The sequence below is a fragment of the Camelus dromedarius genome, chromosome 23, assembly GCF_036321535.1.
Source record: "Camelus dromedarius isolate mCamDro1 chromosome 23, mCamDro1.pat, whole genome shotgun sequence".
In the NCBI taxonomy this organism is placed as follows: domain Eukaryota; kingdom Metazoa; phylum Chordata; class Mammalia; order Artiodactyla; family Camelidae; genus Camelus; species Camelus dromedarius.
The window spans coordinates 24,050,350-24,073,328 of NC_087458.1; the positions used below are offsets into that span (position 1 = coordinate 24,050,350).

The 22,979-nt window shown below is 45.0% G+C and overlaps 1 protein-coding gene across 3 annotated transcripts in view; it reads left to right on the forward strand.

Annotated features, from left to right (window-relative positions):
• Positions 1-15,801: 15,801 nt before the first annotated feature.
• FAM20B (FAM20B glycosaminoglycan xylosylkinase) overlaps positions 15,802-22,979 on the forward strand; it is a 41,292-nt gene continuing 34,114 nt past the window's right edge. Inside the window, exon 1 of one of the 3 annotated variants that reach the window (XM_031435692.2) lies at positions 15,802-15,906. The gene's annotated coding sequence lies outside the window, so the exon portion shown is untranslated. Of the gene's footprint in view, positions 15,907-16,425; positions 16,497-17,904; positions 19,088-22,979 lie in introns of those variants that run through there. The other 2 variants (XM_064478040.1, XM_064478039.1) reach the window with 2 other exon arrangements.

The following is a 22,979-nucleotide window of genomic DNA, read 5'->3' on the forward strand; positions in this document are numbered from 1 at the left end:
AAAGTTAAACTTTCACCTCCAGGGGACTCAACAGTCCACTTTTAGGTATTTATCCTAGAGAAATGAAAATGTGTTTCACACAAAAACCTCCATATGAATGTTTATCCCAGCATTATTTATAATGGCCCCAAACTGGAAATAACACTGTGTCTTTCAGCAGTGAGTGGCTAACTTGTTACATGCATACACGGAGCACTGCGGGGTGTGGGAAGGGACAGGCCATGGCACGTGCCACAGCGTGGATGGATCTCAGATGCACTGCACTACGTAAAAACCCAATCTCAAAAGGGTACCTTCTGGATGAGTCCATTTATATGACATTCTGGAAAAGACAGAAATATAGGCACAGAGAACAGAGCGGTGGTTGCCGGAGTTTAGCGATGGAGACAAGGTCTAATACAAAAGGGACAACACAAAAGAAACCATGGGGTGTTGGAATTGTCCTATCTCCTGTCTGAGGTCACAAGATGTATGAAATGCACAGACTCTACACCTTTTACTGTATGCAAATAAAAAGCAATTTAATAAAAGGAAAAAAAAAACAAAACAAAGATCCACAATAAGACTCTGCCCTCTCCTCATAGCCCAGGCCTTCGCTCCTCCGAGCTCAAGCAGGAAGGGCAGATGGCAGAGAGCTTCAAGGGCTAGGACAGGGCCTGGCTCAGAGCAGACATGCTTGGGCTTCACTTCCTGTCCTACTGTTCACACAGCTTTAGAATCATCACTGTCCTGTGAAAAGCCATTAGCTCACTGTCGGTCTCTGTGTGTTTGCTTTTTAATCCTTAGACCTCAGCACTCAGAAACAGCTGAATTGTGCACGTGACTCCCCAAGGGAGCATTTGTTCTCTGAGGTCACAGCCAATGCAGAGTCCCTTTGGGGGCACAGAGGAAATCATCACCCACGAGATCCACGTTCCGCCTAACCCAGGGGTCCTTCCAGCTGGTGGCTGGGGTGTGAGCTGTTCTTTATCCACGTGGAGAGGCTGCAGGCAGGGACTTTACAGTTAGCCTTGGTTATACAGACGGCCCACCGTTCCCCACGAGACAGTGGCCCATCACACGTCGGTGCACGTACTCATGATGGCTGCTCTGCTCAGAATTCCTTCCTCCCAACCAAGACCTTGCCCCTGCCCTCCTGGAGTGTTCAGGACCTAGCTCAAATGTCACCCTCTCTCCCCCAATGACAGCTGAATCTGTTGCCTTGTCTCCTAACACTGCATACTCGAGTCCTGTTGATTCTTCCCCAAAATACCCACAATAGTCCCTTCCTCTCCACTGGCACCATCCGGCCTCTGTTCATGCCCTCTCACCAGCCCTTTGCAGGCCACCTCTCTGCTCTAACCTACACTTCTCCAATTCTCCCTTACGCCTTGAAACCTCTCCTGGTTCCCCCTCAGTGAAGGGGACACAGGAGAGCCCACCAGGGCAGATCCCTGCTTTTCTCTCTCCCACCTCCTTCCCAGACACATCCCCTGCGCACCTGTAAAAACTGGCCACCAGCTCTTCTGATCCCCGATGCCCCTGCTCACACCGGCCCCCTGCCTGGAATGTCCTTCCCACCCCTCTGTCTGTTTAGGAAAGACCCTATTCCAGTGCCACCCCCATCACCATCAAGCCCTCCTTCCATCACCCCAGGAACATTTACTGATCCAACAAATATTTCCTGAACACCTACTTGCTGGAAATCCAAACAGTGAGTAGGAGGGATAAGGACCCTACCCGGGGGCGTTTCCATTCTCCTGGGCAAGACTGATGATAAACCCACCCATGTGTGCTGTAATTTCAGAGGGGCTGAGGGGCAGGTCCGGTCACGGTGGCCTCACCGAGGAGATGCCACGTAGGCAGGGACCTGAAGGAAGTCCTTCTCCCTCCGCGCTCCTTGGCACTTTGTGTTCTTTATGGTCTCTTCTACTTACTGCCTGTCTTAGCAAATCAAAATAATGCATGGAACATACTTGTACAAAAAAACTGCTTTATCTGAAATTCCAATTGAACTGGCTGTCCTGTTCTGAATCAGGAAACCCTACTCCCTGGGTCTCCCTGCCCTTGTGAGTTCAGGGAACGAGGACTCTTGTACCCTCAGGGCCCAGCTCTGTGGCTGGCTCACAGTAGGTTCTCAAGAAACTAGGAAAGGATGATCAGTAGCACTCATTACGCTCTAGTGCATTTTTCTTCGCATAGAGAGTCTCCTGGACACAGTAACCTCCTCTGCACTGGGGACAGGTTCGGAGGCCATCTTTCATGCCTAAGGCAGGCCTGGCTAGAGGCAGCCCAAGGGGGCTTGGGGGCTTTAGCTGTCTTCCTACCATCTCCACCAGGGCCTCCCTTACCTCCTTGCATAATAACAAAGAAAGAAAAGCATTTTTAAATGTGGTGAAACATGCAGTATGGAAAACTGCCATCTTCTCAATCCTATACACATGAATAAGCGCATCTTTGGAAAACTTTGCCATGTATGTTGGTGAGCCGTGTACAGTCTAAGAAGAAACTTTCCCATCCAGTTCCCTCACTACCCGCTTCCAAGCAGACAGGCTCCCCCAGACCTCTCTGCTATTGAAATTGTGGAGCTGGCCACGTAGCTGGCGGGGAGGAGTTTGTTATTTGAGCGAGGGGCATGAAAAGACCGTCTTGTGATTCTGGGGGTCCATGCCTGTCTCCCACCAGTCTGGTGCTCCGTGTTGTTTCCAGGCCCTCCACATGGCAGCAGCTCAGGAAATGCAGGTTGAAAGCCTGACCATCCAGAGCAACGGATCATGCCTGACAGTAAGGCTTCCCCCAGGTGTGCTTCCACAAGGGAGGGCTGCTTCAGAAGCAGAACCCATCCTGCCTTCTGGGGGTCAGCGAGCCCCTCAGGTCCCAGCCTACATCACTGCCTGGTTCCAAAGCAACAGCCCAGGAAGGGTGTGGTCTAACTGCCCAGCAAGTTCTATGAATAAGCCCAGTCTTCACTCAGGGTTCATGAAAGGAGCACTGTGCCGGGGCCGCCTCAGCCCCTGTGGGTTTCAGCTCAGAACGAGAATGCTGTTGCTTGAGCCTCTTTCGAGTTTAAAAAAGGACAAGGAAAGGCACTGTGTAGAATGGTTTACTCCTGACTTGTTTTTTCATTACCCCAAACTGTTAGGTGTTGAAAACCTTGCATTTACTTGTGAATCGCCAGGCTGTGCTTATGTATGGAGGAGGGTAACGACTGGAAGGGTCAAGATTATTTTCACTTTCCTTGTAAGTTTCTCCACAACTTAGCTTTTCATTGAGCATCTTGTATTTATTTCTGTGTAATTATGTCATTATTTGGTGCATTTTATAACCGGAGATGCTAAAAACTATTCTCTCCTGTGTTACATTCTGTAATCAGAAGAGCCAAGATGGGGGCACAGAATCCAGCCCCACCAGAAGTCAGGGCCTCGTTTATCCAGGGAAGACAGTCCTGGATGCGCACACCGATTTATCCAGGAGAATGAGCCTAGAAACACTGTAGATAATGGTGTCAACATCAACTCAAAGACAGAAAATTAATTAGGAACACACCACTTACTTGTATGCAAGGGAAGCCAAGAGCAGACTTATCTCATATATTGGAAGCAACATTAGGAGTTAAATGCAAGACAGAGGAGAAAAGGGAGAAGGAAAAACTGAAGACAAGTTGAAAATAATGAACTTTGCCTTTTCTCTGGTCAGCTGTTGGTTAGCAGGCAGTTAGCTAAGAGGGTGGTCAGGATGTCCTGCCCTTGGGTCATCAAAGCAGATAATTCCAGTCATTAGTGGATTCTCCAGAGCCCCTGGGGATAGAGCTGTGCTGTGAATGTGACAGGCTGTCTCTGTGTTACGTCTGCCTGGGTCCTGGGTGAGCACCCCCATCTCTGTTAGGCAGGTCTGTTCTGTGACCCTTACAAAAATTTCTCAGGAGCAAACAAATGCAAACAGCGGAAATGTCCAACCAAGGGAAACCTGCTAAATAAATTAAAGCGTATTTTCAGCAGAGGATACCAAAGATCTTTTGAAATGTTTTAGTAATTTAAGAAAATGTAATACAAGAATCTAACAATGTGGGAAGTTGTTCATGATACACTACTAAGTTAAAAATAAAATGTAGATTTCAAAAGAATATGTACAGCGAATTCTGGGTAAAGACGGCAGAATAACCATGTGTATGCTTTTTTGGCTCCTCCCCAGACCCTGCTAAAACAGCAATAAAAGGATTTTTTTTTTCCTAAATGAAATAAGGTCTTTATTAGCAACTTAGCAGTGACATTGATAAACAAATATCCTCTAAAAAGGATAATGAGTAAATGAAAATTCGCTTTAAAGCAAGACTAAAGGAACATACACCCGGACCTGTAACTAGAAAAAAGGTACTTTTTAAAGGCATACACTTGGAAAGGCAAGGAGGAAGAAAGAAAAGGACAAAATTTGGAAGCACATGGATGAGTGATCCACACAGGACAGTCCAAGGAGACTCCCAACGTGATGCTGAAGGCAGACCAAGTGAAAAGAGTAAAAAGTCTGTGTGGGAGAGAGTCAGAAGGCTCCAAAGAAAGATTTCTCAAAGAAGGTGAAATTGAGTTTACAGAGAGGAGACACAGGCAACTGGCAGAGATTTTTGGATTGAAATAATAACACTAAGGACAAGTGAACAAATAAAAAAGAAAAACAATCATTAATTCCCCCCCAAAACCCAGGAACAAAAAAGGTAATCAGAAAAGGACTATATCCACCAGGGTCCAAATAGAAACTAGACAGTAATTTGAAAGAGTTACTAAGTATTCTAGTGGGTTGGAGCAAAGGGAGATTGTCTAGTAAAAAGGCAACCGAACTCTATAGAATACAAAACTAGCGGGCACAAGGACAGCCACTGCCCCCTCCGGCTGAGATAAAGCCCCGAGGAAGCCCCTCGCTTCCCAGGACTGAGACCCAGTCTGGGCTCACGAAGTAGCAGAGACGTCTCATGGTGCTGCCGTGGAGGGACTTGCTGGAAATCTCTAAACTGGCTCAAAACCCACTTTCTAGGATACTAGAAAAAGCCATTTATGGGGAGGTGTCTCACTAGAGACACCAGGAGGGATGCTAGGGGAAGCAGCTGGCGGCCGTGCGCTGCAGGAGCCGGGCCATCCGAGAGGGGCGCATTCGAACCAGAAACGGAAAGCCCCTTCCTCCTTGCAGTGTCTCTCTGGCGCCCTCTACTGACAAAACGTAACACCGTGCCGTCCAGCGAAGGAAAAATACTTTAAAAAGGTTCAACACGATTTTCACAGAGCGGGCAATGAAGGGCAGATTGGCACAGAGAGGCCATAAATTGATAACTGGCACAAAGATTTTTAAAACATTATTTTGAGACTAAAATGAGATATATGTGATGCTTTCAGCACAGGCAGGGCTTGGCAAACAAAATGAGTTCTCAGTTAATGGTAGTTACTACACTGGCTTTTAGCAAAGAACCCTTTCAGGGTATCCTTGGATAGCTAAATGGGATATCAAAGAAAACACCTTCAGTTGTTTGTAGATAATCCAGGAGACCTCAGGAGTTCCACTGTGAGGTATATGAGGGAGTATTTGGGGATATACTGGAGTAGGGAGATACTCGGATGAGAAAATCCATTAGCAGAGTACTGCAATATTCTAGGAAAGAAATGAGGGGCACCTGGATGAGGGGAGTCACTCCCTAAGGAAACACTAAGGCCCTGCTCCCACTGTTCTCAGCCATGGCAGTGGGTGGCCCACCGGGTCAGAAAGCGGTTGACCTTAAAGGAAAGATGCCTTTCAGAGCAAAGTACAGGGTCTACCCTTGCAGAGTGCCGTAGTTGGAAAGCTCTAGGCTGTGTGTCACAGAGGGTCTGCCTAGCCATTGGTTAAACACTCACACAGTTGGAAGTAGACAGTTTCCAGGGTGGGTCAATTCAGCGGCTCAGAAAGAATCCAGATGACAAGAATGTGCAGCTCCTGCCATTTGTGCACCGCTCGTGTGAGTGTAAATTGGTACCACCCCTTTGGAAGACTGACGCTGTCTACTAAGTCTGAACATAAGGATACCCAACAAGCCAGCGGCTCCACTCCTAGGTAACCCGAACATTCTTCATGGCAGAAGAGTGCTCACGGCAGCACTATTTGCAACAGACCAAATGGGGAAACCTTCCCCAAGTCTATCAAGGATGAAAATGGATACATAAATTATAACACATTCTCCCAATGGAATGCTATTCCCCGATGAGCATGAGTGGATCCGTAATGACACACAACAAGGATGAATCTCACAAACAGGATGTTAAATGAAACACGATTTCACAGAATACTGTGCATTCAGAAATGGACGTATCAGTCAAGTTCCAACTACATGAGGTACCAAAGCAGGCAAATTTTTCTATGTTAGATGTCAAGAGAGTGTCTACCCTTGGGAGAGGTGGTGATGGGAAGACGCTTGTTACACGGGTGCATTCAATTTGTGAAATTTCATGGCGCTGTATGCTTCTAATTTTCTACATATATGGTTTATTTCAGAAGTTTACGAATGGGGGGAAAGTGTCTGGTACTTCCTGTTTTTCTTTTCTGTCCTCTTCAGACGGTTGGCCCTATTTTTAGGCTTCTACCTTCATGGCTGTAAAGTTGCTGGCAGACTGCACACTTAACCTCTTCACAGAGCTGCATCCTAGGGCGGGAAGCTGGGCATTTTCCCTAGTCATTCTCCTTTTAGTAAGGAGGACAAGCTTTTCCAGAAACCCTGCAGTTAATTTCTCTTCAGGTCCCATCCATTGGGACTGGTCACATGTCCACGTTCTAGTAGCATGGGAAGCTGGAGAGATGATTTCTGACATGTCCAGCCCTTCCCAGAGTCCGGAAGGAGAGGGAAGGGTGAAGGAGTGATGACAGGATGGGAAACCAGTGGCATCTACCCTATGGAGTAAGAGCCAAACATGTTGCTAAAAGGGTTCATCATTAGTCAGACCCGGAGGGACATAGCTCCACAGGGAGGGCTAGGGGAGGCGAGAAGGTGGTCTGGGTCATCAGAGAGACACGTCCAGTGGGTACCAGGACGGAGAACTGGACTTGGACTCCAACCTCTAGTTCCGACTCTACTAACCAGTTGTGTTTCTGTGGGCAAGTTACTTCAGCTCTGTTTTCTACATCAGTAACATGAGGAAACTGGACCAAATGCAAAGTCAGTACATCCCTGCATGGAACTGCCTTATTCTGAGGTCCTTGAAAGGACATTGAACTGCTTTTTGTTGCTGACATCAGATAATGTTGCCCAACTGTTATATTTATTATTAAAAGTTCTCTTTTTTGGTCTTTTTGAGGTTGGTTTGCTTCCTTCTATAAGCATTTTTTAAAAGTACCTTCTCATAACAATTCTCCATCTTCCTGATAATAACCCTTCTCTCTCTCTCTCTCTCCCCCTCTCCTTCCGTCCCTCTCCATCTGTTAGACCTAAACAGCAGGCAGTAATCCATCTCCACTACCCTCCCAACACACCACACGAGTACCAAGTAGATACTAAGAAGGGCCACCCGCAGTCAAATGTTTTTTTACGTAACCAATACTTTCCTAGAACTAAAGAAATGGATTTGCCTGAGAATAACTTAGTTACCCACTACTAACTGACTTCCCTAAATAGGTCTACGAGCATTACCATTAATGATGATGTGAGTTTGATTCAACCACCTGTACATCCTCATTCAATGATCTGGTAAGAGGTCTGTAGTCTCAGTTTACCAGTTCAGTATTCAATTCATTTTATTTTCAGTCAACAAATACTTATTGAGCAGCTACTGTGTACCAGACACTCTACCAGATTCTAGTATCCAAATACGAGTAAGACACAGTACTTATCCTCAAAGAGCTTTCAGTCGTGTAGAAACAAATGATTTCCATACAATAAGAGGAAAGTAGTGATAATAAATCTGTGCTGACGGACACAGTGCATAAAGATTTAATTTATGTAACAACAGCAGCACAGAGGAGAGGAGAAGGAATGAAGCTATACAGAAGCAGAGCTTTGTGTACTAGTAAAATAAAGCTGGCATTGATTTGAACTACACTGTTACAAATTAAGATGTTAATTGTAATCACCAGGGAAATCACTAAGAAAAGAACTCAAAAAAGATATAGGAAAAGAAACAAGGGAATTCAAATGGTATACTAGAAAATACTGATTTAACACAAAAGGAGGCAGTAATGGAGGAATAAAGGAACAACAAATCATAAGACATAGAGGTAACAAATAGCAAAATGGCAAACAGAAACCCTGCCTTATCTGTAACTCCATTAATTGGACTAAACACTTCAATTAAAAGGCAAGTATTGGCAGAATGGATTAAAAAAAACCCATAATCCAACTTTATTTTTTTTCTTACTTCTTTTATTTAAATTTATTTTGGAGGGGTAATTAAGTTTACTTACAATTAATTTTTTTTTTAATGGGGGTACTGGGGATTGAAGCCAGGACCTTGTGCATGCTAAGCACACACTCTACCACTGAGCTATACTTTCTCCTCCAATTCAACTTTAGATTCAAAGACATAGGTAGATTGAAAGAAAAAGAATGGAAAAAAGATATCCCATGCAAAGAGTTACTAAAAAGAGCTTAGGTGGTTAAACTAATATCAGACAAAGTAGACTTTTAAATAATATTGCTAGAGACAAAGAAGGACATTTTATAATGGTAAAGGGTCTGTCCATCTAGAAGACATAACTCTTATAAACACATATGCACCTATAATGGTGCCACAAAATATGTGAAGCAAAAACTGATAGAATTGAAGGGAAAATAGACAATTCAATATTAATAGTCGGTGACTTCAGTACATACCCACTTTCAATAATGGATGGAACAACTGTACAGAATATCAACAAGGAGGCAGGAGACTTGAACAACACTAAACCAACTAGACCTAGAGACCTGTAGACCACACCACCCAGCAAAAGCAGAATATGCATTCTTCTCAAGTGTCACAGAAGCATCTCAGGATAGCTCACATGTTATGCTATAACATAGGCTTCAACAGATTTTTTTTTAAACTAACATCACATAAGATATGTTTTATAACCATGACAGAATGAAATTAGAACTCAATAACAAAGAAGCTTGGGAAATTTAACAACACACTCCCAAATAACCAGTGGATCAAAGGATTAATCACAAGGGAAGTTGGAAAATGAAATGAAAACAACGCAAGATGCCAAACTTACAGGTTGTGTCTAAAGTCGTGTTTAGAGGGAAACGTATAGCACATGCCTTCATTTTAAAAAGAAGAAAGATCTTAAATCACTATGAGACAGAGGGGTGGGGTGGGCAGAGTCCTAGGGGGGCTGAGAGATGGGTACTTAGCTTTTCAAGAAAGATGACATGTTTTAAAGGATGAGTAAGGCTGGAGGAAGGTGGGAAGGGGATCCAGACAGAGAGCTTGAGCGAGAGCACACGGGCACGAGTTGGCACAGGGTATGCAGGGAGCTTCACACGGTTCCACGTTCCCAGGATGCCGAGTGTGCGGCAGAGAAGGCTGAAGGGGCAGGAGGGTCCCAGCCCGGGAGGCTCTGTACGCTCTGCTGAGAGCCTTGGGCTGTATTCTTCGTATCGCTGAAAGGTTAAAAGCAGGCATCCAATATGGTTCAGGACTTTCTAGAACAGATTGCAAGGGGTTGATGTGGAAAGATTGGAGACAGAGAGGCCAGAAAAGAGACCACTGCCCTAAACCAGTGGGGGAGAAAACGGAGACTGCACAGGAACAGGTGGTGAGGCTGGAGGGAAGGAGCTGGATTCGAGGCGTCTTTAGGAGCCGGGGTTGGCAGGACTTGGTACTGACCAGGGGTGGGTTGATGTTGAGTCTAGGACACCTGGTGTTTCGGGTTTGGTTGAGTGGTCGCCACCGTGAATGAAAACCAGAAAAGGACAGGAGAAACAGGTCAGAGGGTGTCTTGGGCATTGCCGTAAACTATTTTTCTTCCCCCTCCCCTCTTATACCTTGCCATGGAGGAAACACCATCCTGGTATCACTATTTCTGCCAGGGATTTGCTAAGCTGTCTGAAAATGCCTGTGCATCCCTGTCATGGGTCCCCTGCACTCCCTTCCCCGAGGATCCCCTTGCCCACATGTCTGGCCTCCCTGTTTCTCCCCAGGGGTCCCTGAGGGCCACACCAGGCACGGCAGTGAGCTGTCGGCTCCTTTCTCCCTGGTCTCATAGTCCTACTGTGTTAATTGTCTTGTCCTCCCCTGTTCTGGGCCACCTCCCTGTTCCATGAACATCTGCCTTCTAGGACAGGGTCACAAATTGCAGGCCTCAGCACCAGATTTCCCCCATCCATGAATTTTATTTGCCTGCCCTGTATTTAAAATATATATATTCTTAAATGTAAATGCCTTTGAAAGAGAGACCAACGTTCTCTCTTTGTCATGTTCCCTCAAAACCTCTGGTTGTCTCACCCTTGGCCTACTTTGCTCATTTCCCTCTGCCTGGAAGCCTCAGGCTTCTGAATGTTTAAGCCCCCCTGGAAGGGGAGATGCGGGGGTCTGGTCCCTCAAGGGGCAGCATCTCAACAGAACAGGTCATTGGCGTCCCTGTCACGTATCCCTCACTCACAGGACAGGGCTTTGGAGAGAAATGACTGGGGTTTTTTGTTGTTGTTGTTGGGTTTTTTGTTTGTTTGGCTTGGTTTTTGTTTTTGTTTTTGTTTTTGTTTTTGCTTTTTTGTAGAATGCCTTCTGAAAGACAATCTTACCTCCCCCAAGAAAATAAAAATCCATTGCCTATGTATTAGACTGAATTGTATGAAACTGCCAAAATTAAACTGGTTTTGCCTGCTAAAGATGGCAATTTCACATGGTTCAACTTACTAACATGATCCTGGTTTAGTCACTAGAACAGTGGTTCTCAGCCCGGGTTGGAAATTAGAATAAAGCTAGGAGCTTTTTTTAAAATATCCTTGCTAGGATCTCCCCCTAAATTCAAATCTTTGAGGATAGGGGCAGGCACAGGGATATTTTTAATGTTTCTGTGCAGCCAGATTAAGGACTTCAGCTTTAGCACATCCCTGGCTCAGCCATAAGAGAGGCTCAAAGAGTTTCCAGCTAAACTCCTTAGCACATTACCTGTGGATGATGGGAGTTGAGTTTGAGGAGACCAGAACTTCCATATGGCTGCAATTACCTCATGCAGTAATTAATGCAATTACTTCATGCATTAAATTGAGTTAATACAAATTAAAGAGCTTCCAACACAGCAAAAAAAAAAAAAAAATTGTGTATTAAAAACTCATGTGCATGTGGTCCCATCCTAAGCACATTATCAAATGCCTGCCTTGTGGGGATTAACAATCTGGAATTTGCAATATTATCTCTGCCAAACCCACTGAAGAGCCCACTGGCATTAGAGAAAGGCACAACAAACTGGAAAATGTTCAAAGACGTGGCCCTGGACATGCACGCAAAAGCATACACCACAACAAAGTGTGCATTTTGGCCTGGCTAATTAAATGATTTCATCCACACATGGCAGTTAAGTGAAACACGCTTTTTGAGCTACAACTGCTTTGCATTCTTAGTAATTCTAGGAATTTTACTTTCCTTTTAATGTCTTTTTTTTCTTTTAATGAGCAGATTTTTAAAAAAAACTATATTAATAAACATATTTTTAGAATAAAAGAGAAAATAGCCCATGTTGCTTGGGGGGGTGATTAGAATATTCTAAAATTAGGTTATGGTGATGGTTGCTCAACTCCGTAAATATAATAAAAACCATTGAATTGAATACTTTAAACAGGTGAGTTTTATGGTGTGTAAGCTATAGCTCAATAAAGCTGCTCTTTAAAAAAATACTAGAGTGGAAAAAAGAACCGAAAGATTTCCACCACTTTCAGAATATGCATTCTGAATTTCTTGGCAGAAAAGCTGGGAGGGGGGGCGGAGAAGGAGAGAGAGAAAGAGATGCTGTCCCTGGACCTGAGAGGGTGGCCCCGCTGGCATTGACAGAGGTGCCATGGGAAGGGTTAAGTGGGCAGTCCTGATGCTGGAATCAAGGGGTGGGCTAGGAGTAGCTCGGCAGAGCCACTGGCAAAATGAGAGAAAAGAGTCTGCCTAGTTGGGAAAGAAATGCAGAAGCAGCATCCACAGAGAGCCCCATGTAGGGAACAAACCTGCCCTGGAGGCTCTGAGGCAGAGCACAGGCTCCCAGCAGGAAACCAAGGGACACCCGTGCTCCTTCCCTCACTCGGCCTCCCACCACCCCCTCCCAGGCCCTGAGCACCTGGGACCAGCGTGAGCTCTCCTACAGCTCCCTTCAACTTTCTTGGTACAGAATTGACTTAATTAGCTTCAGTAGGATCCGTCACTGGGGGTGTAGTCTCTACAAAGAAGGAGTGTGTGCGTGCTGTATTCTGGTATGCAGGCACCTTGAGACAGTACTCCCCTTATTCCTTTGGATTGCTGGACTATTATTGAAATCCTGGGGCTTGACAAACTGTCAGAGGCTTGGAAATTCTGAAACAGTTGAAGGAAAACACTTATAATGATGAAGGGGCCAAGAAAGAAACCTCCAGTGTCCTGGATCCCCCAGGTCTGCAGGACCCCCTCTTCTAAAACTTCTCTTTCAAGTGTTGCCTGTCTACCATGGGCCACATCCAGGGTTAGTGCTACAGGAGATAAAGATGTGAATTAAACACTGTCCTCAGCCTTGAAGAGTTCACAACCCAGGGGAAGGAGCCAGACATATCCCGAAAGATATCAATACAAACCATATGGAAAGAGAGGTACAAAGTACTGAGTCTCAGAAGCCCAGGAAAACATGCACAGTTAGAAAGGCCAGGAAAGGCTTCCTGAACAAATGGCATTTGAGAGACTGGTGACATTTTCACAGGTGGAGGTGGGATAGGGCGAGGTGGGAGTCCTGAAGGAAGTGCACTGCCCTTGGCCGCCGGAGGACAGCCAAATACCTGCTCTGATGTCAACTTAATGCATTTCAACACATCAGTGCAGAGACACCACCCTGCGTGAGGCGGTCTGCTGGTGGAAATAAAGATGAAATAAAGTCCGTCCGTGTCTTCGAAAGCCTTGCAGTTTGGAGACAGGGAAGAGAGAGGCCAATGGGAAGATGAGGCAAAGATGCTCGGAACCACAATCTATCACATGAGCTGTGATAGAAGCATCACAGAAGACTTGGCATCAGTGCTCAGACCTTCCCAACGGAGCTTTGCTGACCATCCACTCTGTTTCTCAATACTAGACTGTGAGCTGCCCAAGGATGAGGGCCAGGCCTTCTTTGTCTTTGCATGGCCTGGATCACGCTCAGTGTCTGACACCTGGTAGACATTCATAGGAAGGAGGAAGGGAGGCAGGCAGGAAGCGAGGGATGGGAGGGAGGAAGGAACAGACAATTCTCCCCTCATGAATCATTTGCTGATCATGTCTGTCTTTAAATTCACATAGCCCTGCCTAACTTTGGTTCATATTGTCCCTCTCTTCTCGCACCCATGTTTTGCTCACCTCAATCCCCGCTCCCTGACAATATCAGCCCACGCTGTCTTCCTGGACCTTGATTCTTTCAGCCATCACAGAGTCTGTGCTGCATAATTTAAGTCCCCCGTATTCCTTGCAGCTGTTTCCTGTGTGCTTGCTGTGTAAATTCTTTGAAGGCAGAGTCCCCTTCTGAAATGACTGCATCCCTCACAATGCCTAGAATATATTGGCTGTTGAGTGGTTGGGAAATAAGGCCCATTACAGGAGGAAGGGGCAGAAACTCGCATCTTGGAGTGTCAGGTACTGTGCTGGGGCTGTACTTACATGCACAAAGAGCCTCGAGAGTGTGGCCTAGTGGAGAGAAAACTGGGCAACAGAACAATTTTGCTATCTGAAAGCCTTTGACACAGAGGTCCTGAACCCATGACTCTCATTCTCTGAGGACAGAAGAGAAGAAAGCGTGTCTGTCCTGCAGCACGTGGGCCGGATGAAAGGATTCAATGGATGTGAAATTAAGCACTGGAGTGGGTTACCTGGAGAGGCCATGAGCCCTTCCTCGCTGAATGTCCCTAAAAACAGAAGAGTGAGGCTGCAGGATGCACTGACTAGCCTCCTGAGCAGTGGCAGTTGGACAGTCCACCCTTACTATCTTTATCAGAGTTACAGATAAGAAAGGTGAGTCTTTTGGGGGTAAAGTATCCTAGAGGAAATGTTGATTGGCCCTTTTGCTTTATGATCTCCTGATGTAATGAACAAGGTTCAGGAGGATTAGCTGACTGCAGGCAGACCAATGTTCCTGTGTAGAGAAATAAGGTAGACCCTCATTACCATCCAGCTCATTTTGCCAAGAATTATGTGTTTCATGATCAGAAAATGACCCCCAAACCTTTCCAGCTACATCCAGTAAAAAAAGGCTGATACAATTCCTGCTTTAGACCCGTGTACTCCTTCTTACAATGATTAAATGTTTTCTGCATAGGGGCTGTATTCCTAACTAGATTGTCTAGGGCGGGTATCAAGCCCAATTATTTCTCTAGGATCTCCTGATAGTAAGTGCACAAAGAACGTACACATGAATAACTAACCTTCTACAATAATTTGCAAGTACTTTCCCCACATGTTTCCTAAATTAGTCCTCACAACAACCCTGTGAGGTAGGTACGATGGTTAACTCCCATTTTCCAGGTAAGGAAACGTATTCTGAGTGATTAAGTGGCAAACCCAGTATCACACAGTTCGTAAGGAGTTCTTTCCAATACACTGTGCTGCTTAAATGAACTAAGGAGCTTGAAAAAAGTGTCAGTTCGATCTCTGTCCATCACGTATTTTATCGTATGGATCAGTGTGCATTATAATACTTCAGGGACAGGTACTAAGTCCAAGGACTAAGTCCAAGCTTAGTACATGATGAATAAACGAATATAAATAAATGAACAGATACATTATACAGCAAATGCTCTGCATGGAGTCAGTGGAAAGGAGACAACTTAAGGAGAGGGAGAATCTTTCACTCAAATTATTCATAGTGAGATCCCAGACATCCCAGCCATGCCCTCATAAGGCTTGCAGTTCATTGCAAGAGACGTTAAACAAACAACATTTCAGTAAATTAGTCACAATTTTGTTAAATGTTACTAAATGTAGCAGGGAGCTTTGCTCTGGTCTGAAGAGCAATTTGGCCTCTTTGGGGCAAAGGGGATACATTTATATGGGCAGAAGCAGAAGTCGAGGCAAGTTAAAAGAGCAAAAGGGGGAAGGAAATTGCATCTCACAAAAAGAACGTGACCTAAGGGACATCAACTTCTAGTCCCGCTGCCTAACTGCTTACAGGGAATAAAGAAAAGAAAGAAGAGAGAAAGAGAGAAAGAGAGAAAGAGAGAAAGAGAGAAAGAGAGAAAGAGAGAAAGAGAGAAAGAGAGAAAGAGAGAAAGAAAGAAAGAAAGAAAGAAAGAAAGAAAGAAAGAAAGAAAGAAAAGAAAGAAAGAAAGAAAAGAAAGAGGTGAAGACAAGAGAGAAGTGCGAGATCAGTTTATGTAACCGGGGTGGGGCCGGGCGGCAGGGAGTTGCAGGAGAGAGACGTGAGCCGGCGTCGAGGGAGTTAAGCGGGACCGGCCCGGGACGCACAGGGTTAAGGGGGGCGGTCCGGAGCAGGTCCCGTAGGCCCGCCCACCGGGGGGGCGGGGTGGGGCCTCGCGGAAGAAGCCCCTGGATTGGTCGCGGGGAAGGCGTTACGCTAGGACGGTACCAACAGTCGCGAGCCGCGGAGGCGGGGAGTGGGTGTGGGACCGCTGGCTCAGCGCGGGGAGAGGTGGCCAGGGAATGGCCGGGCCGGGGGTGGGCGGGAGCCGCAGTGGCGGCGGTTGGGAGCGGTGAGCGCGGCGTGGGGCTGCCCCTCCCCGGAGGCGGCGGGGGCGGCCGGGGCCGCGCCGCACCGCGCGGGCGGCCATGGAGCGAGCCTAGGGCCCGGCAGGTGAGCGGCGTGGGGGAGGGAGAGGGCGCGCGACCCCCGCCCCCGGCGCGGCGGGCGGGAAAGTGCGGGCCGGCCCGCGGGCGGGGCGCGGTGCGTGGCGCGCGCGGGGCGGGGGCCGCCTGGGGGCGGGGCGCCTCCCTGAGGGGCCGGGCGCCGGTGCCCCGAGCGGTCCCCGAGCCGCAGCTGCTGCGGAGACCCGCCGGGGCCGCGCGCCCCTCCTCGCTGGCCGCGAGCGGGCTTCTGCGGGCAGTCGCGGCTGAAGGGACGCGGCTGAGGCCGCCGCCTCCTCGGCCCTCCTCAGGCGCGGGCCTTAACTGGGGCCTCCTGGGGTCCATCTAGTGACCCAGCCTCGCGCCTGGACGCGGTCCCCAGAGACGACTAGCCCCAGGGCGCCCTCGTGTCCCGCCAGGCGCCCGGTGCGGCGTCCCGAGGGGGGTTGCGCGCCCGCGGGCCCACCTCGTGGCCGGGAAGCGCGAGTGACCTCCAGGCCCCAGGCTGGGTAACCGTGCGTAGGGGTCCGCGGTCTCCTCGGGGTCGTACACCCTGCTCGCAGTCGGGCACAACTTAAGGAAATGATACGGTCTTCCAAAGTGGGTTGCGCTTGAGATTTCATTTCCGGGTGCGATGGCCGGGCGATTAAAAGCACCGAAACGTTGCCATTAATGATAAGCGTGAGCAGTTGTCAAGCAGCGTCCTTGATTGTAGGATCTGATTAAGGAGTTTCATTCTAATCAGGCTTCTGTTACCTGCAAGTCTCTGGGTAGGATGAGAAGGGGGAGAAGGATGTTGAAGGGAAAGTGAAGGGGGACAGGGTATGATTGGTCATTATGGAATTATTAGCCCTTTAAATAGCCGTATCATCATTTGGGTGAGGAGTTCATAATTGGGGAAAATGAGAGATGCTTAATACAGCGACTGGAGCCTAGGGCCGAGTATCAGTTATCATCCCCACCCAGCCAGTTTCCCTCTGGAGGTTTCATTTCTCACCTTGAAAAGAAGGAATAGGAATTTGGCATCGTTTAGCTTTTAAATTGTAGAACTTTATAACTATGTAATGTGGTAGTTAAGATTGCTGTTTACCAACTATTCCTGGCCTCCTTGTGTTATAAATGAATGCATAAATTTCACTGGGGTTTATTATTTTAAATTGGGTTAGAGACCTCACTGTGCTTACGATTACATTCCTTGAATTTATGCAGGACCTTTGAGCTAAGCCTTAGAGCACTAACACATGCATTGTTATCGTCAAGACATGTCTTTGAGAAACTGAGATACACATGTTAAAGATGCTAAATTATTTGCCTAGACTTAGAGCCACTCTAAGGTAGATTTAAATTAATGTTTTGTGTTAAATTAATAACCTCAAGTTTGTGAAGATGTTGTACTTTGGTCCCTAGAACCATACAGTAGAATCAGTCAACAAGAGGGCCTTCCACCTTTGGAAGTGTTTGTCAAAATCCCCAGTACCTCCTCTAAAAAAATAAATAAATAATAAAATGTAATCACCTCCCCCCCTGCCAAAAAATAATAAAAATAACACAATTTTTTTTAAAAAGGCACAAGAAATCAATTTAGATTCAGAGCCCCACTAATAATAGTGCAGTGGTAGAAATGAGTGGAGGTAAAAGATGATCAGGAAATCTTGGAACTTAAAGCTTCTCTGCAGTGTGACTGGTAAAAATGTGACATTGACTTGTTCTGTTTGTTTCTCTGGAACTACGATTTGATTAAAGAATGAAAATTGGAAACCACGTACCCTGGTTACTTTGAATTTGGGAACAAACCGCAGTTTTTATCATCTAACTCTTTATGTCTTAGAATTATTTTATGTTGCGTTGATAATTCCTTGACTTTTAGTCCATTCTCTTCCATTTGTAGACTTCAGCCCTTTCACATAACATTAAAGCTTCTGCTTTTTATCTTTTCTGAATTTTTAATTTCTAAACGAAATTTTGTTTGTTTCTTTTACTTGCAGGGCAGACTTCAGCTTCCTACACTTTGTGTGACCATCATTTCAATAGTGTAAACCCTGAAGCCAGATATTTCAGCTCTTAAATTGATAACTTTTTAAAATAGCAACCACAGTGGTTGTCTCTTGGTGATTGCTGTAATGGCGTAGTAGAAGCGGGAGTCTGCTTTTTGTATTCTGTGGCCACAGTTGCAAACGGTAAAAAGGAGATTGTCTAATGGAGCTGATGTCAGGCCACTCTGGGACTGAGTGCCAGGTGGTTTTGGGGAGGGAAACATAGTTACTGTGAGGCACTACAGTGTGTTGTCATAAGTGATGATGATTGATTGGCTCTTCTTTTTGCACCTAATGGTGCATAGTGCATAGTAGGTTTGTAGGAAATATTTGGTGGTTGAATGAATGAATGGAAAGCAGTCTGAGGGAGGGGGAAATACTCTAGTGCAGATAATAAACTGTTTAGCTCCTCTTTAAAAGAAAAAAAAGCCAAGAAAGTGTGTTTCAGAGTCCTGCAGAAAATAGGCTGTTGAGATGGGTATCTGTAAGGGGTTTTACTTGCTGGAGCTGCCTTGAGATCTGAGTGAGATTGTGTGGTGTTCTAGCCACCTGCAGCCTGCGGTCCTCCAATCAGGTGCAGCTTCACAGGCTTGCTCCCGCAGCCTTCTCTGGTTAGGCTAACTGAGCAGTTGGATTGGTAGTCACAATTTTTTCACTAATAGAGGAACTGGAGCTCTTGGTAACGGCCACACCAGTATCACTGACCCTGAGTGTGCACCTTCTTGTCCTTTATTTTTGGTAGGAGAGGGGAGTTACCCCTCCCTGAAGTGCTTCTCCAGCAGCTCCTCATTCCACACCTGTATGTCTCTCCCTCCTTTCCTTCTTTGAGCTGCCTCTGTAACCCTCAAGGACTAATGAATTCACTAGCACAGACCTGGGGGTACAGAAGACCTTACTTTGCAACTAAAACTAGCTTTTGACCAACTTATAATGTCAACATCACTGCTAGAGCCATCTAGGAGAGAGTATAACTCAGAGCCGCCACTTGTGATTTTGCCTTTCTTATCCACAAGCAGAAAAGGGAGGGCCCAGCTCTCGACCTGGTGAGTCTATGGAGGGTGCACCTGTCATCCCAGGACAAGATAAGAAATGAAGGCTGACGCAGAAAAGAGATACTGAGCTTTGGTGTGTGTCTGGGAGTTTGTACTTTCTGGCAAGGTAACCACCCTGTGGCGGGGAAAGTGTTAATTTGGGTATATTATAAAAGATCAGGGAATACGAAATTATGAATGTGTAACAAAACCAGGTGAGGCAGTGAAGTTGATCATTCCATGCTCTAAAATGCTGACTTTCTGCTTTCTGTATATAGCAGTGTGGGAATAAGATATTATGTGCAAAAATTGTTATTTTAGCTATATATTTGTGAAAAATTTTTTACAATGTATTATATGTTTGGTTTGCTTCTTAAAACAATATAGTTTAACCTTTATTGACTCCAGGTTATGGTTATAGACTAATCCTGCAGGGCTTTGCGGTGATTGACGTAATATAGGTTGTTTGCCCCCTCTGCTTTGAATTCTTGAATTTGCTCTCAGTAGTCAGCGTCTCTCTTTCCAGAGGTGGAAAAGCTGTACTTTTGCTGTTGTTAGTGTCCCTTCTGCCCTCTTTTAAATTTTTGCAGCTTCTGATCTTCTGTGTAGTAACAACCCAGATAACTCTGCGTCATGAAATTGAATGCAAAAGAGCTAAGTAGGCTTAGTGAGGGTTTGCCTGGCTCGTCTTTATTCGTGGATGAACTTTGTGACCATTATTTTGGCTGCCCAAAGACCTTTTTTGTTCATTGCTTGTTTCTTATCCTTGCTTTGGCTGGTGAAGTTGAATTCTGTATAAGTGCGTTTATATTCCTGTAGTTCTTTCTATAGGAAAAAAAAGAAAGAAAATGATGTGGAAATACCAGTGTTGGTTCTCATTTCAGAAAGCATTGCCAATAATACTTGAAGATCTGGTTTCAACCCTGTCTTGTATCATTCTTGGGCAGTGTCCTGGACCATCTCCAGTCTTCCTGTTAGCATTTTCAGATCATCTTTATTCCCATTCCCAACCAATGCCAGGCACCAGCTTGGCAATAACAGTTGCCCTGAAAGGTGGAAGCAGGGTATACAGAAGGCAGCAATTTAAAATTGAGTGTATAAATTGGTATGCATATTTGATATTTCAGCATCTTTACTGTACTGTATATCTGAACTGATTACAGAACTTAGTTTCCCTATGTCTGTAAGGAAAAAAAAACAAAAACAGAGGCCATCATCAAACCAAAGAGCTGAATACATTCTTAGAACTATAAAGGTCTCTCTCTTGCTCTTCACTCCTTCTATTCAACAAGCATTTATCGAGGGACCTCTCATGTGCCCTGCACTGTGCTAACTTACTTGGAAGTAGAAAGAATTAAACAGCGGGGAGGGTATAGCTCAAGTGGTAGAGCGCATGCTTAGCATGCATGAGGTCCTGGGTTCAATCCCCAGTACCTCCTCTAAAGATAAAGAAATAAACCTAGTTACTGCCTCCCCAAAAAGAGTAAACATACCTTTGTCCATAAGGAACTCACAATATAGTAGAGGAGACAGGCATGCCAAAAAATACATGTGCGTGTATTTATATTCATGTTATACTAAACGGATCACACCTGGAGCCACTCAGCCATCATTCAGCACAGACCTGCGTGGGGTTCTTCTATTTTTAAAGTGACTGTGGCCTGTTAGCTGTACATACCCTAGAACATGAGGCTTAAAGTGTGAGGTGTTACTGTTGAACAAAGCTTACACACCTCTTTAAGAACTGTAGTGAACTGAACAGTAAAGATGGAAAACATGAAAATCTGAAGGAAATACTATATTACTTGAAATTCCATATTTCTACACTATATAGTAGTTACTTTCTATAATATAGCCTTAAATGTGGTTATATACTGATAACTGAGCAGTGAAATACCTGGAACTTAGGAAGGTTCATTATTCCTGGCCCATTTGAAACAGAATCCGAGTTCTTGGGCATTTCCACAGTTTCTAGATCAGTGAACACCGCCTGTGCTGGTTTTTTAGAACAAATCTCAATAACAGAGTAAGCTAAAGACTTGTTTCTTTTCCTTTTTCAAGGAAGAGCATTAGAAGGTTGCCCTGAATCAGGGCTTAAATGGAACAGGTTGCAGGAATTAAATTTTTTTCAAAGAGGGAATACTTTTATTGCCTGATTCATTTTTACTCTCACAACCAGGAAGAAATGCTTCCTTAAAGCTTCATTAATGCCTAGTGATCATTTTAGATGGCTTCCTTCACAGGGAACTGTTAGAGGATTTCATGTAATTCAAAGTTTACATATGTGAATAAATGTTTAAGTGGAGGTGAAAACGGTGAGGAATACTTAAACCAATTTGGAGTACATGAGAATTCAGTTTTCTATACCTGTAACTTAAAGTGACTCTGAGGCATTTATCTTAAGAGCTTTAGGACATGCAATGCTGTCATCTTTAAAACACAGATCTAGTTTTCCAAACTGGAGAGTATCGTGAAGGGCATTCTATTTCAGCCTTTTTCGTGAAACAGAAGAAGTTCATGCTTCCCATCTGTTTCGCTTATGTTGCATGTGGTAGAACTGAACTTTGAAGACAAGGAAGACAGCTTGGTCAGATGAGTGACATAGCCTCCCAGTGTTCTGCTTCCCAGGGCACCCACTCTGAAGACACCTGCTTGCTTACAGTCCTAGCTGCTCCTCACATTTAGGAAAGGGATATAAGACTGCTTAAACTCTTGGTAGTGCAACATGTGTGTTCAGCCCCTGGCTCTGTAATCCAGAAGACAGCGTAACCAGAGGGTTATTTTGCTTGCCAGTCTTTCTCCTCAGGAAGCCGTCTTTGGGTTTAGATATGGTAATAGTAACCAACAAGCAGTTACTAGGGGTTGTCCAAGCACCAATTTTAGCACAATACACGTGGTAATGCTATTCATTTTTGATAGTTCTGTGTGTTAGGTAATAGTGTTCTTATTTCATTTTTCATGAGAAAACTGAGGCCCAGAGAGGTTTGTAGGCATTCAGGCCCAGGCATTTCTGAATCCAGAGTACACATTCTTAACCCCTCTGCTACAGAAGAGTTTGTATTTAGAAACTATTTCTTAAGTCGAGAATTAGCAGGGAAAGGAAAACTGTATAACAGATACTGATTAGTGATATTATTTGGTGTTAGTTTTTGTTTTAGTTGAAGACTCACTCCCAATTAAAGGTGAAAAAGAATAATTATGCTCTTCTGGTGGGCAGTGGTGGGAGTGTAGGCGTGGGCTGGTTTTCTGGGGACAAAAGGGATTTATTCAGATACCATTTGGTATTGGATGTTTGGACTTCCTGGCTAGAAACATACAATGCTAAGTGGAAAGATTTCGGAATGCTCTTTATTTTATTTAAATAATTGTCACTAACCATCAGGAGAGACTGCATTTATTTCTAGGGGCAGCTAATAATAACGTAGCACAGTGCTCTAATGTCACTACCAATTAAACAAAAGGGCAGTATATCAGATTTACCCCAGGGCAAAAGTGTGTGTGCTTAAAAATTTTTTTTTATTCAAGGGTTGTAATTTCTGCTGTTATTTATGCTTTGGCTGAAATGTAAAGGTTAGGCTTCATAAACTGGGCATGTGTAGTTGTGTGACTTTGTGTGTGAAGTTAGCTGTGATTGCTTTAAGGTGTGTGAATGGATTTTAGTAAATGATCTGTTTGAGATTCTATTTCTTGTGTTACCTATAAAAGATCCTAGTTATTTATTAATCCAATCTTTACTTAATGGTTAATTTAATGTCCCCTAAATGGTTGATATGGACAGAACAGACATGAGAGTGTTGGGTTTTACAGATTATGCCCAAATCTAGTGGTTTAAGACTAAATGATTTGTTATTTCTTATAGTTATGTAGATTGCTGGGCCCAGCTGATTGGTTCTTCTGCACACATTATATTGGCTGTGGTCACATGGGTGGCTGTATTTAGTGGGGACCTCAGATGGAACTGGAATGCCCTTAATGGCTTCACTTCTGTGTCTGACACTCAGCTGGGGCAGCCAGGTCTC